Source organism: Dioscorea cayenensis, chromosome 20, assembly GCF_009730915.1.
Source record: "Dioscorea cayenensis subsp. rotundata cultivar TDr96_F1 chromosome 20, TDr96_F1_v2_PseudoChromosome.rev07_lg8_w22 25.fasta, whole genome shotgun sequence".
NCBI classification, from domain to species: Eukaryota; Viridiplantae; Streptophyta; class Magnoliopsida; order Dioscoreales; family Dioscoreaceae; genus Dioscorea; species Dioscorea cayenensis.
Genome location: NC_052490.1, coordinates 24,566,559 through 24,577,961, shown reverse-complemented (window position 1 = coordinate 24,577,961; position 11,403 = coordinate 24,566,559). Strand labels below are relative to the sequence as shown.

General features: G+C 41.4%; 1 non-coding gene across 1 annotated transcript; it reads left to right on the top strand.

Moving 5' to 3' along the window:
- The first annotated feature begins 3,183 nt into the window (after window positions 1–3,183).
- Window positions 3,184–3,290, top strand: LOC120252028. The gene has a single exon (XR_005533581.1). It is a non-coding gene; the product is annotated as a small nucleolar RNA R71 (small nucleolar RNA).
- Window positions 3,291–11,403: the final 8,113 nt, after the last annotated feature.

Below are 11,403 nucleotides of genomic sequence, written 5' to 3'. Positions count from 1 at the left end.
CAAAAATACAACTCAATAATATCTCTAACTTCATTCTAAACATAAATCATTGTTCCAATTAAAGAAACGAAGCATTATTAACCAGATTAATCAATAGAACTCATGAATTGACGAAGAAGATGATGAAAAAGGATTTACCGACGAGGAGGAGTAAGAAAATGAAGAGCCGGCCGGAAAACTTCACTATAATCCCACTAAACTAACGCTATGGACTCGGAGAGTAATGTAAGAGTGTATTCAAGTGAAAAGGAGTTGTGAGGAGGGAGAGAAATCATCCTCTTTTAAACAGAACTCGTGACTTTTGACGTTCTGTGCATCCACACGGGCTTGTGGAAATTCCCCACGCCCGTGCGCCTCACTTCAAAAGCTCCACAGGGGCGTATGCACGCCCCTGTGCGCTCTTGGGAAAAACTCTCACTGACTTAGAACGATCTGCCACGGGCGTGCGGAAAATATTCACGCCTGTAAGCCAGACCCACAGGGGCAGATGCACGCCTCTGTGGCTTCCCTACACATCCGAGAAAGATATCAAGTCTTCCACACGCCCGTGCAGAATTTCCCCACCGGCGTGGACATTCACAAGCCAATTCACAGGGGCAGCCGCACGCCCCTGTATTTTCTCAAGATGGAGAGAGCAACCTGCAGAGTTTCGCACGGCGTGCGGAAATTACCCACGCCCGTGTGTTGTTCACAAGATCACCCACAGGGGCGAGTCCACGCCCATGTGTGCTCTCGGGAAAATCTGGCCAACTCTGTAGGAAGGCACACGCCCGTGTGAAAATTACCCACGGGGGTGCGCCAGTCGCATGGTCATCCAAAGGGGCAGCTGCACGCCCCTGTGCCCTCTCTGAATGAGTTCACAGTACACATCCATGGGCGTGCAGAAATTCCACACGCCCGTGTGTTTTCTCTCAATGACTTAGAAAAACCTGCAGGCTCTGCAGAACTAGTCTGAACATATCTACACACTTAGAGCCTGCCCTATTATGCAAAATTTACCAGATAAAAACACAAAATAGAACTCAAACGACCAGATTTCGCCAATTCGCAACAAAACATACAATGAATTCTTTTAAAAACCCACAATAAAATCGCAGCACAAGCACTAAAAAATTGAAACACCTACACTTAATAATTTATTCATGCAAACAAACTAAACTAAAAGGTATGAAAACAGTAAAAACTTGGGTTGCCTCCCAAGAAGCGCTTGTTTGACATCACTAAGCTTGACCTATCTTTCTTACCTCACGGGGGTTCATGAATGAAGGTTGCCCTCTTACCCATAACTTGAAAGCATGATGAGCAAAGTCTCTTGAGGGTAGAGGGTGTACTATCGGACTTCGGACCACCTAGCAATCGTTCGTACAACTTCCTTGGCTCATGTATCGTCTCCAGCGGTCTTGGGGCATTTCGTTGGCATCTCCTAGCCCTCTTCATTTTCGAGCACCTTCTTCAAGATCCCCGGGGTAAATGTTTCCTCTCCATTTCGAACCAAACATCATTACTTCTTCATTGCTCTCCTCTTGGTCAGAACAAAACCTTCATACGGATCCGGGTTGAACATTTTCTTGAATATATTCATCAACAATCTCATCGAGTGAGTGTCTAGAAAATACAAAGTGTCATCAAAATCGAGAGAATGCCGTATGGCTTCAGCAAGGCGGTAAGTGAGCTTATCGTCTCCTACTCTCAATGTGAGCTCTCCAGTCCATGTCAATCAATGCTTTGGAAGTCTGCAAGAATGGTCTCCTAAGTATCAAGGGTACATCTGCATCCTCATCGATATCTAGCACTACAAAATCAACCGGAAAAATGTACTTGTCCACCTTGACAAGCACGTCTTCAATGATTCCTCTCGGATGTCGTAACGTTTGGTCCGCCAATTGTAAAGTCATCCAAGTAGGCCTAGGCTCACCCAAGCCTAGCTTTTGGAAGAAAGTATATAGCATGACATTGATACTTGCCCCTGAATCCACCAATGAAATTTCCTCACCTAAGTTGTTGATGTTACATAGAATAATGAAGCTTCCCGGGTCCTTCTTCTTGTTCGGCATGTTCTTTTGCAACACCGCCGAGCATGAAGCATCAAGCACCACTGAAGCACTCTCCTCCAATTTCTTCTTACGGTCGATAGGTCTTTTCGAGAACTTTGCATACTTAGGCATTTGAGCCAAAAGCCTCAACAAAAGGAATGTTGATGTGGAGTTGCTTGAACAAACTCAGGAATTTCTTATCATCTGTTCATCCCCTTCGTCATTCTTTAATCTAGAGGGATAAGGGATTCTTGGCTTGAAAGGTGGGGGTGCCACCTCTTTCTCTTTGTTTGCGCTCTCCTCAACCTCTATAACCTCGGAGTGCGTGTTCTTTTCGGCAACTCACTCGGGAAGCCTCCCTTCAACCTCATGACCACTTCTCAAAGTGATCGCCTTCACATGTTCTCTAGGGTTGGTTTCCGTGTTGCTTGGTAAACTTCCATGTGGCCTTTCGGAAAGAGATTTCACAATTTGCCCCACTTGATTTTCAAGGTTGTGCAAGGAGGCGGTGTGATTGTGAAGTGTAGCCTCGACTGATTCAAACATTGTATTTGCCGATTGAACAAATCTAGCCAAGTGCTTCTCCAAATCCGTCATTCGGGTTTCCAAGCCTGAAATTCTGTTTTCCACTTGAGGGGCTTGTTGTTGTTGTTGGAACCCCGATGGCCCCATGGTCTTTTGTGGTCCTTGATTACTCCACAAAAAGTTGGGATGATTCTTCCAACCTGAATTGTAGGTGTTGCTGTATGGATTCCCTTGAGGTCTCATGCCATTACCTACAAAGTCAACATTCTCAACTGAAGAAACATCACCTATGACGATTGGGCAATCGGAGGGAGCATGTCCTCCACCACAACCGGTGCAATTGGTCACGACCGCAACTTTATTCGAAGCTATAAGATCTAGCTTCTTACTCAAACTCTCCACTTGGGCTGCCAATGAAGTTACCGCATCAATTTCATGGAGACCGGCCACCTTTTTCTTCTCCCTAGCGTTCCACTAGTTGCTATTTAACCCCATTTCTTCAATCAATTGACGTGCTTCATCGGGGGTTTTGCTACCTAAGGTACCTTCTACCGCCGCATCCAAGAGTTGCCTTGTACTCGGGTTCAAACCATTGTAGAAGGTTTGAACAATCATCCACTTCGGGAATCCATGTTGTGGACACTTTCGCAGGAGTTCCTTGAACCTTTCCCATGTCTCAAATAGAGACTCCAATTCCAACTACATAAAGGATGAGATCTCATTACTAAGCTTTGCTAATTTTCTGGGAGGGAAATAACGGGCTAGAAAAGCTTCTACCATCTCCTCCCATGTAGTGATTGATGCTCTAGGTAATGAGTGTAGCCACTGCTTTGCTCTACCCTTTATAGAAAATGGGAAGGCTCTCAATTTGATGGCATCATCCGTCACACCATTTATCTTCAGCATGCTGCACACCTCGAGAAAGCTCTCTATGTGACTGTTTGGATCCTCATCAGACAAACCGTTGAATTGTGCGGACTCTCGCAGATATGGATGAATGCCGGCTTTAGCTCAAGTTCTGAGTCAGTAATTGGGGACGACTAATACTCGATTGTGTCCCCAACTAACTGAAGAGTCTCGCATAATCGGATAGTGTTCGTTGTTGCTCATTTTGTTCTGCCATGTTTTCTGATCCTTCTACTTCCAAATCAGCTGGATTAGGTTGTTCGTGTATAGGTTCTTTCCCTTTTCTTCTAAGTGTAAGTTCAAGCTAAGGGTCTCCTTCAATCAATATTGATGGATTCCTTCAGGTCATAACACGAGGCTGCACGCAAAATAAGGAAAAAGAAAATAATAATGATGATAGAATAAGAAGATATGAAATAGAATGTGTGGTGAAATAGCTAAGAAAATAAAGTGCAAAGTATCTCTAAACGCCTAGCTCCCTGTCAACGGCGCCAAAAACTTGACAAGATCCCCTTGCGTATATTCCGCAAGTGCACGGGTTTGTCGAAGTAATAATCCCGAGTGAGCGGGGTCTAATCCACAAGGATTAAGGAGTAAAGACACTTAATTCGATTCTTAGCTATATGGAGTATCAACAATGATAAGTGTGGTAATGATTCAGTTCTCAGAAATTAAAAGCAACAAGTAAGAGAGCAAAAGTAAAGAGGAGGCAAGGCAATCGATAAAGATGGGGTACTCGGATGATGCTTCACCTAGGATAATCGCTCAAGTGCAAGAACTCTCTATTATGCTTCTAATCAATGCAATGGTGAGTCATGAAATTATTACATACATAGTCCCAAATCTAAGGTCAACTATGCCTAACTCTATACATGTCGCGGAGGAGAAATTGAACAATCTCAACACCTCGGACTGCATAGAGTTGCAATGAGCTCTAGGGATTCCAAGTGATAAATCTCTTCCTAGATTTAGTCCCTAACCCTTTGGTCGAGCGGAAGGTCCCTAGCCACAATTAAACCCTAGATACTAAGATCACTTCACGCTTCACTCCATTGCACGCAACTAGGCCCCTGATGGAGGTTCATCCCTTAGACCATTCACTCTATTATGGCCGCAAAAAACTCAAGGAACGGAGATAGAATCTATCACATCGGAGGGAAAAAGGGACACTCTTGTACCTCTTGACTCACCCTCTCACCCCTATCCAACCTAGCTTTTATCTATCGCTGGTAATTGTGTCACTCACTCACAAGGGTTACCAACAAGAACTCCTCAACCCTAGTGTCACTCTATGGGAAATGTTCATACAATCAAGCATTCAAGGTTGGAACTCAAAATAAACATCAATTTATTGAAAGCATAATAAAAGAAGTTCAATGAAGCGAATACATCCTAGGGTTCACAATCACCCAAGTACCCACTATGGGTTTAGCTCTCCATGGAGCTAAGTACAATCAAAGAAATCGAATGTAAAAAGCAATGAATCCATAAAGAAACCCCTCGATGGTCAGGGTCGATGGTTTTGTGGAAAGTAATCTACTCGTCGTCAGTTCCTTAAATGGAATTTATAGGATCTTTCTGATCGACTCCCTACCAACCTTTTTCCTAATGGAATCAGTCAGAGCCATAGAACCTCTCTCAAATGTTGGCCAATACCCCTCAAGAGGCCCTAGCCGAAGCCCTCTACCAAAGTTGGCATGAAGATGCGAGAAAAGAATACCACAAAATATAAAGGTGAATCGGCTTTAAATAGGAGCTAGAGTCGGGCAAATCCACGGGCGGATACAGTACATTCGCCCGTGTGATTCACGGTGGATATTTCCCACACCTTGTGGATTCTACATTTCCTGCCGGGTTTCTCGGCCGCGGCTACTGAATAGTGCTACTCGACCACGATGCCTCAGCATTTGATTCCATCGCTAAATCACCACTAATGACCTGCTATTGTGCAAGCGCTTGTCAGCGCATCGAGCATTTGCTTGGTTGAAATTTTCAACCCACTATAAAAAATTTGGATTTGCATCTATTACACAATCCCATGAGGTGGGTATTTTCACAGCATTTCCTTGTATATTTCCCAAGCATCATACAAAGATTCAGACTCTAGCTGCCTAAAGGATGAGATGTCATTCCTCAACATAGTGATCTTTGCTGGAGGAAAATATCTTGTGATAAAGGTTTCTGAGGTTTGCTTCCATGTTGACAATGACCCTTGCGGCAAGGAATTTAGCCATTGTTTGGCCCTTACTCGCACTTTGAATGTAAAGAGTAGAAGGCGAACAACCTCCTCAGAGACGTTATTCATCTTAGAATTATCACAAATCTAAAAGAAACTCCTCAAATGCTCGTTTGGGTCTTCATCTCAAAATCAATCAAAATGACACATTTGCCGTACTATCTAAACAAAATTGGGTTTTAGCTCAAAATTGTTCACAACAACTTGATGGTGAAGAATACTAGACCCACTCCCTCCAAATTTGGTAGGGCAAAATCTGAAATACTATGTTGTTTATTCCTGGCCAAATATTCTTCTCGACCAACTTCCACACTTATCTTCACTAATCCTGTATTGCTCAAGTTAATATGTCTGATTCTTCTTCAAAAATTCCTCTGAATTTCCAGATCAGGATTTGCCAATGGAGAAGATGAACTTCCACGGGTCATGCAATCATGGCAATGGTCTATAAGATAGATCAATATAAGCTTAAGTTTGGAAAAAAAATAAAAATGGAGAGAAAGAGAAACAATGAATAAAACTAACAAGAAAACAAGTATTCACAAATATAAATAATATTAACAAACTTAATCACCGGTGATGTGTTCTCCATAAGTGCACGATCGCACACAAATAGTAAAAGTGGTACCCCATGATGGGAGTAGGTTTGTCAAACCACAAGGATCTGGACTCAAAGTACTAATTGATCTTCTAATCTCTAGCGGGTCAATAATAGTTAGTAACTAGATCCCTAAAGGAGGAAAAATAGCGATGAAGAGCTGGAATGAAACTAAGTGAGAGACGCAGAGATCGAAACAAGAAGAGAGCAATGCCCCGGGACGATTCCTACAAAGCTATCGTATGCTGACTGACCTCTAATACCTACAAAGTACATTCTATGGTTCTTACGTGTGCTCAATAGAAATGTTGCATCTATGGTTCTCAAATACAACAAGTTTTGCTAAGGTAACTGTGGTTTTATACACTTCAAGTTTTGCAATCACACAAGCCAACAACAACTATGGCAATCCACACACCAAGTTTTACCCAAGTAGCTATGCAAATCAAACACATGAAGTTATGCAAACACAAGGTTAAACGCAAGAAACCAAAAGAACTCCGTAGATCATTAGAAGAAGCATTCAAAGCATCAAAGTTCAACATCTCGGGGCAGCATGGACGGTTAGCCCCTAAGGGATGGGTACAACATAGAGAAAATAACTACATATTTAAAGAAATAAGATAAGACTCCCTTCTCTTGAAGATGATCTCCAATGTCGAGCTCTTGATGCTAGCCCACTTCTCTTGTTCCTCCACTACTTGCACTCTAGCACCAAAGTTTAGTCCGGCCCCAGAAATGTGAAAGGGAAGACCATGGCAGCCACCCCCAAGAAGAAGATGAAGGTTGAAAGAAGATCCCCAAAGAATGCCATAGATCTGACTTAGAAAGCAAATTTCTAGGCACAACATGCCGTGGACACAGGGGTGTCACTCCCGCTGAAAATCACTGAAAAGTAGTTATTGAAAAGTAATTTCATGCATGACACACACTGCGACACAAGGGTATCAGGCTTGACACGATTGTGCTAGGAGCGCACAGACCGTGTCCCTTCTCCAGACTTGTGCTAAAGTGATTTTGGTATAGTAAAATACTACAGTAACTCAGCTATAGTGATTTGCTACAGTACTCATCTTCATAAATTGCCTGGAATAATCAGTGGAACGTGTACGATCATTTCGAGACCTTGTCAGGCCTTAGAGCACTATACATTCTCATCTTTTCACGCTGTTATTGCGCTGAATCCTTCTCTTTTGCATACCCCCACACTTGAACATTTGCTTATCCTCAAGGAAAACACATCAACACATAAGAAAGAAGATGAGTGTATGACCTCTGATGTCAGTAATATAGGAATTTCAAATGTGGAATAGGAAACTAATTGCCAGTGTGTGTTTAGCTGATGAAAAAAAATGATAGGAATCACTCTCACTTTCTACTCCCCGAGTGTGTGTGATTACCCTAATTCATGTGCCCCATACAGTGCTGGTTCAACTTAGCTCACAATGACCTTATTTTACACTATACTAAATGGGTAGTAGCTTCATACACCCTAGAGATAGTCCTTTCTTTGGGTAGGTCATCAAATGTACACTTGTAATGCCCACAATTTGACTACTTAAGAGTGGCTTGCACACTTTTGTGGTGATAGCTCTTTCTACCATCTTTTTACAAAGTATTTACAAAAAACTGGTAGGGCATCGCACAAGGAATCCGACTTTCTGATAAAAACAATGCTAGAAACCATGTCATTGAGATAAAGTATTCTCCTAAATACAAGTGGCTCCACAATTAGGGTAAGGTGAGAAAATATGAGGTTCCCAAGGTAAGAGTTAAGCTAATAATTGAGCTCAATACAAATAGATTAACCCACTAGTGTCCCCTCACAATTTGAAATTCTACAAAATAAAATCATAGATCGTCCTAAGTCATGCCACATCACAATGAATGCAACAGTAAAACCCTCCCCCACACTTAAGCTGTACATTGTCCTCAATGTACAAATGCATGCATGATGAAATGAATCAAGGACAAATAAAATTGGGGAAAGGTTTTAGGGGCTTTCCTGAACGCGGGGAGTGATGTGGCCACTCTCAACATGTATGTTTCTTGTTTCCATATGGTTCACATCCTACATATAAAAAGATGGGAACAAGTGAAGCTCAAGAAAAAGAAAATAAGAAATAAAAGAAAAACAATACTAAAAGGAGGATCGGTGATGCTCATGAATCGATGATATGGCTATCAATCTCAATATGATATCATGTATTGAAATAATAGAAATTAATCCACAAATACAAGGATTCTTGGTGAGCATGATCATGTTGCAGAGTATGCTTGCCCCAATAAAAGTCTTAGCAAAACAATGAAAATTCGAAATAGAAAGGATACAATTGTGCAAGGAGAATGGGAAACGTGTCGCTCCCCCTGACACGCTCATGCTCGGCCTATGTTTGTCCTAGAATCTTTTAGAAGTTGTAACCTGTAAAATTCAGTGGCATGAGCAGGGACGTGTTTTGCCCGTGTCATGCCTAAAGATTTCCAAGACAATGGCTCTTCAACCCTTGTGAACAATATTGTATATGGTATAAAACAAAACAAAGCCGACATGACCACCGAATCAACAAAACACCAAGAATCAAGTAAGAATAAAATCAAGAGCATCACCGATTTATTCATGATATAAATAAAGAACCCAAACTAAACTAGGAAAACAAGAGAAAATGAAACAACTAAAGCTTGGGTTGCCTCCCAAGAAGCGCTTGTTTAACGTCACTAGCTTGACGTACCTTATTACTTACCTCAAGGAGACTTGAGGAGAGTATGTTCCTCCCATCTATTAATTGCATAGCTACTACCATTGAAGCACAAAATTATCTGCCATGGAGGGATACATGTCAGAGGCTTCGACCAACTTGATTTAGGTCTCCCAGAGAACAATTTAGGTTGGGAATTATTAAGTATTAGTACATGCACATGTGGGTCATTGTATGGCTCCTTTTTCTTACCCACAAATTATTGAATTTCCAACATTTTCTTCTTACCAAAGATGAGTTCATTAAGCATACAAGAAGTTTTTTGTTTCAAGGTCTTCGAGTTTGCTTCTTCATCAAATTTTTCAGCTTGAAAACAAAAATGTTCCCTCCGGCCATAGCTTGCAAAGTTGATTCCAAAGAATGAGTAGTGTGTAAGCTTGCCGGAGAGTTCCTTGAGAACAACTTGGTTAACCTCCGAAATATGAAGCAAGGCAAAAGGAGATGTCATCATGTTTCTCATTCTTCCAAAATCAACCTCCTTATGCCTCATCCCAGGAGCCCTCTTTAATGATAAATGTTTCATCAATTGACACTTGGGCCTTCAAGGGAACAACCCGGGACACGAGTTGTTCAATTTCTTAGAAGGAAGATGTAAAGATTGCTTCAACCTCTTTGCAATACTTAAATTAATTCCTTGAAGCGCTCTCTTCCTATTAACCCATTCATTTCTATCAAGAGAGGCAACATATTAAAAGTCAATTTAATATGTTTTTTCATCCTCATCAATTTTTTTCTTATCCCAATATAAGCTTAAGGTTGGAAAAAGAATGAAAATGAAGAGAAAGCAAAAATAATGAATAAAACTTACAAGAAAACAAGTATTCACAAATATAAACAATATTAACAAACTAAATCACCAGGTATGTGTTTTCCGCAAGTGCACGGGTCGCACACAAGTAGTAAAGTGGTACCTCCTGAGGGGTAGGATTGTCGAACAACAGGGACTGGACTCAAATTACTAATTGATCTTCTAATCTCTAGCCGGTCAATAATAGTTGGTAACTAGATCCTAAAGGGGGAAAGATGACAGGTAAGGGCTGGAATGAACTAGGTGAGAGACGCATTGATAGAAACAACAAGAGAGCAATACCATGGCAGGATTCCTACGAGCTATCGTATGTTGACTGATCTCTAATACCTACGAGGTACATTCTATTGTTCTTGCGTGTGGTCAAAAGCAATGTTGCATCTATGGTTCTTAAATACACCAAGTTTTGCTAAGATAACTGTGGTTTCATAGACATCGAGTTTTGCAATCACACAAACAAACTACAACTATGGCAATCCACACACCAAGTTTTACCTAAGCAGTTGTGCAAATCGAACACATCAAGTTATACAAACACAAGGTTAAACACAAGAAACCAAAAGAACTCCATAGATCATTAGAAGGAAGTGTTCAAAACATATAAAGCATCAAAGTTAAACATCACGAGGCACCATGGATGGTTAGCCCCTGAGGGATGGGTACAACATGGAGAAAACAAATACAGATCTAAATAAAGAAGATAAGACTCCCCCATCTTCAAGATCACCTCCAATGTAGAGCTCCATATGCTAGCCCCACTTCTCTTGTGTGTCCACTACTCATGTTCTAGCACCAAAGTTCAGTCCAACCCAAGAAATGTGAAGGGGAAGACAATGGCAGTCCCCAAAGAATGCCTTAGATCTGACATAAAAGGCAAATTTCCAGGCACAACATGCCCTGGACACGGGGGTGTCACTCCTACTGAAAATCACTGAAAAGCAATTTCAGGCATTACACGATCGTGCTAGAAATACACAGACCGTGTCCCTCAACGAGTGTGCTACAGATGATTTGGTATAGTAAAATATTACGAGTAACTTCAGCTAAAGTGATTTTGCTACAATACTCATCTTCACAAATCACCTGGAATAATCAGTGGAATGCGTACGGTCGTGTTGAGACCATGTTAGGCATGAGAGCACTATACATTCTTATCTTTTCGCACTGTAATTGCGCCGAATCCTGCTCTTTTACACAGGGACTTGTTTTCCTACACAAATACACTATAATACCCAATGTAGCACCGAATCACAATAAATAAATGCTTGAAGACAAGATAAATACATGAAAAATGTATGGAAATACATATATATGAAATGCACTCATTACCAAGATCAAAATTTTCCTAAAAGTTGCCAGTCCCCGGCAATGGCGACAAAAACTTGATGTGGTCTCCGCAAGTGCACGGGTTGAACACAAGTAGTAAAGTGATACCTTGCGAGAGGGTAGGGTTGTTGAACCACAGTGACTGGACTTAAAGTACTAATTTATCTTCTGATGTTTAGTTAAACAAAGATTGAAATAAGATCGAATTAAAAACT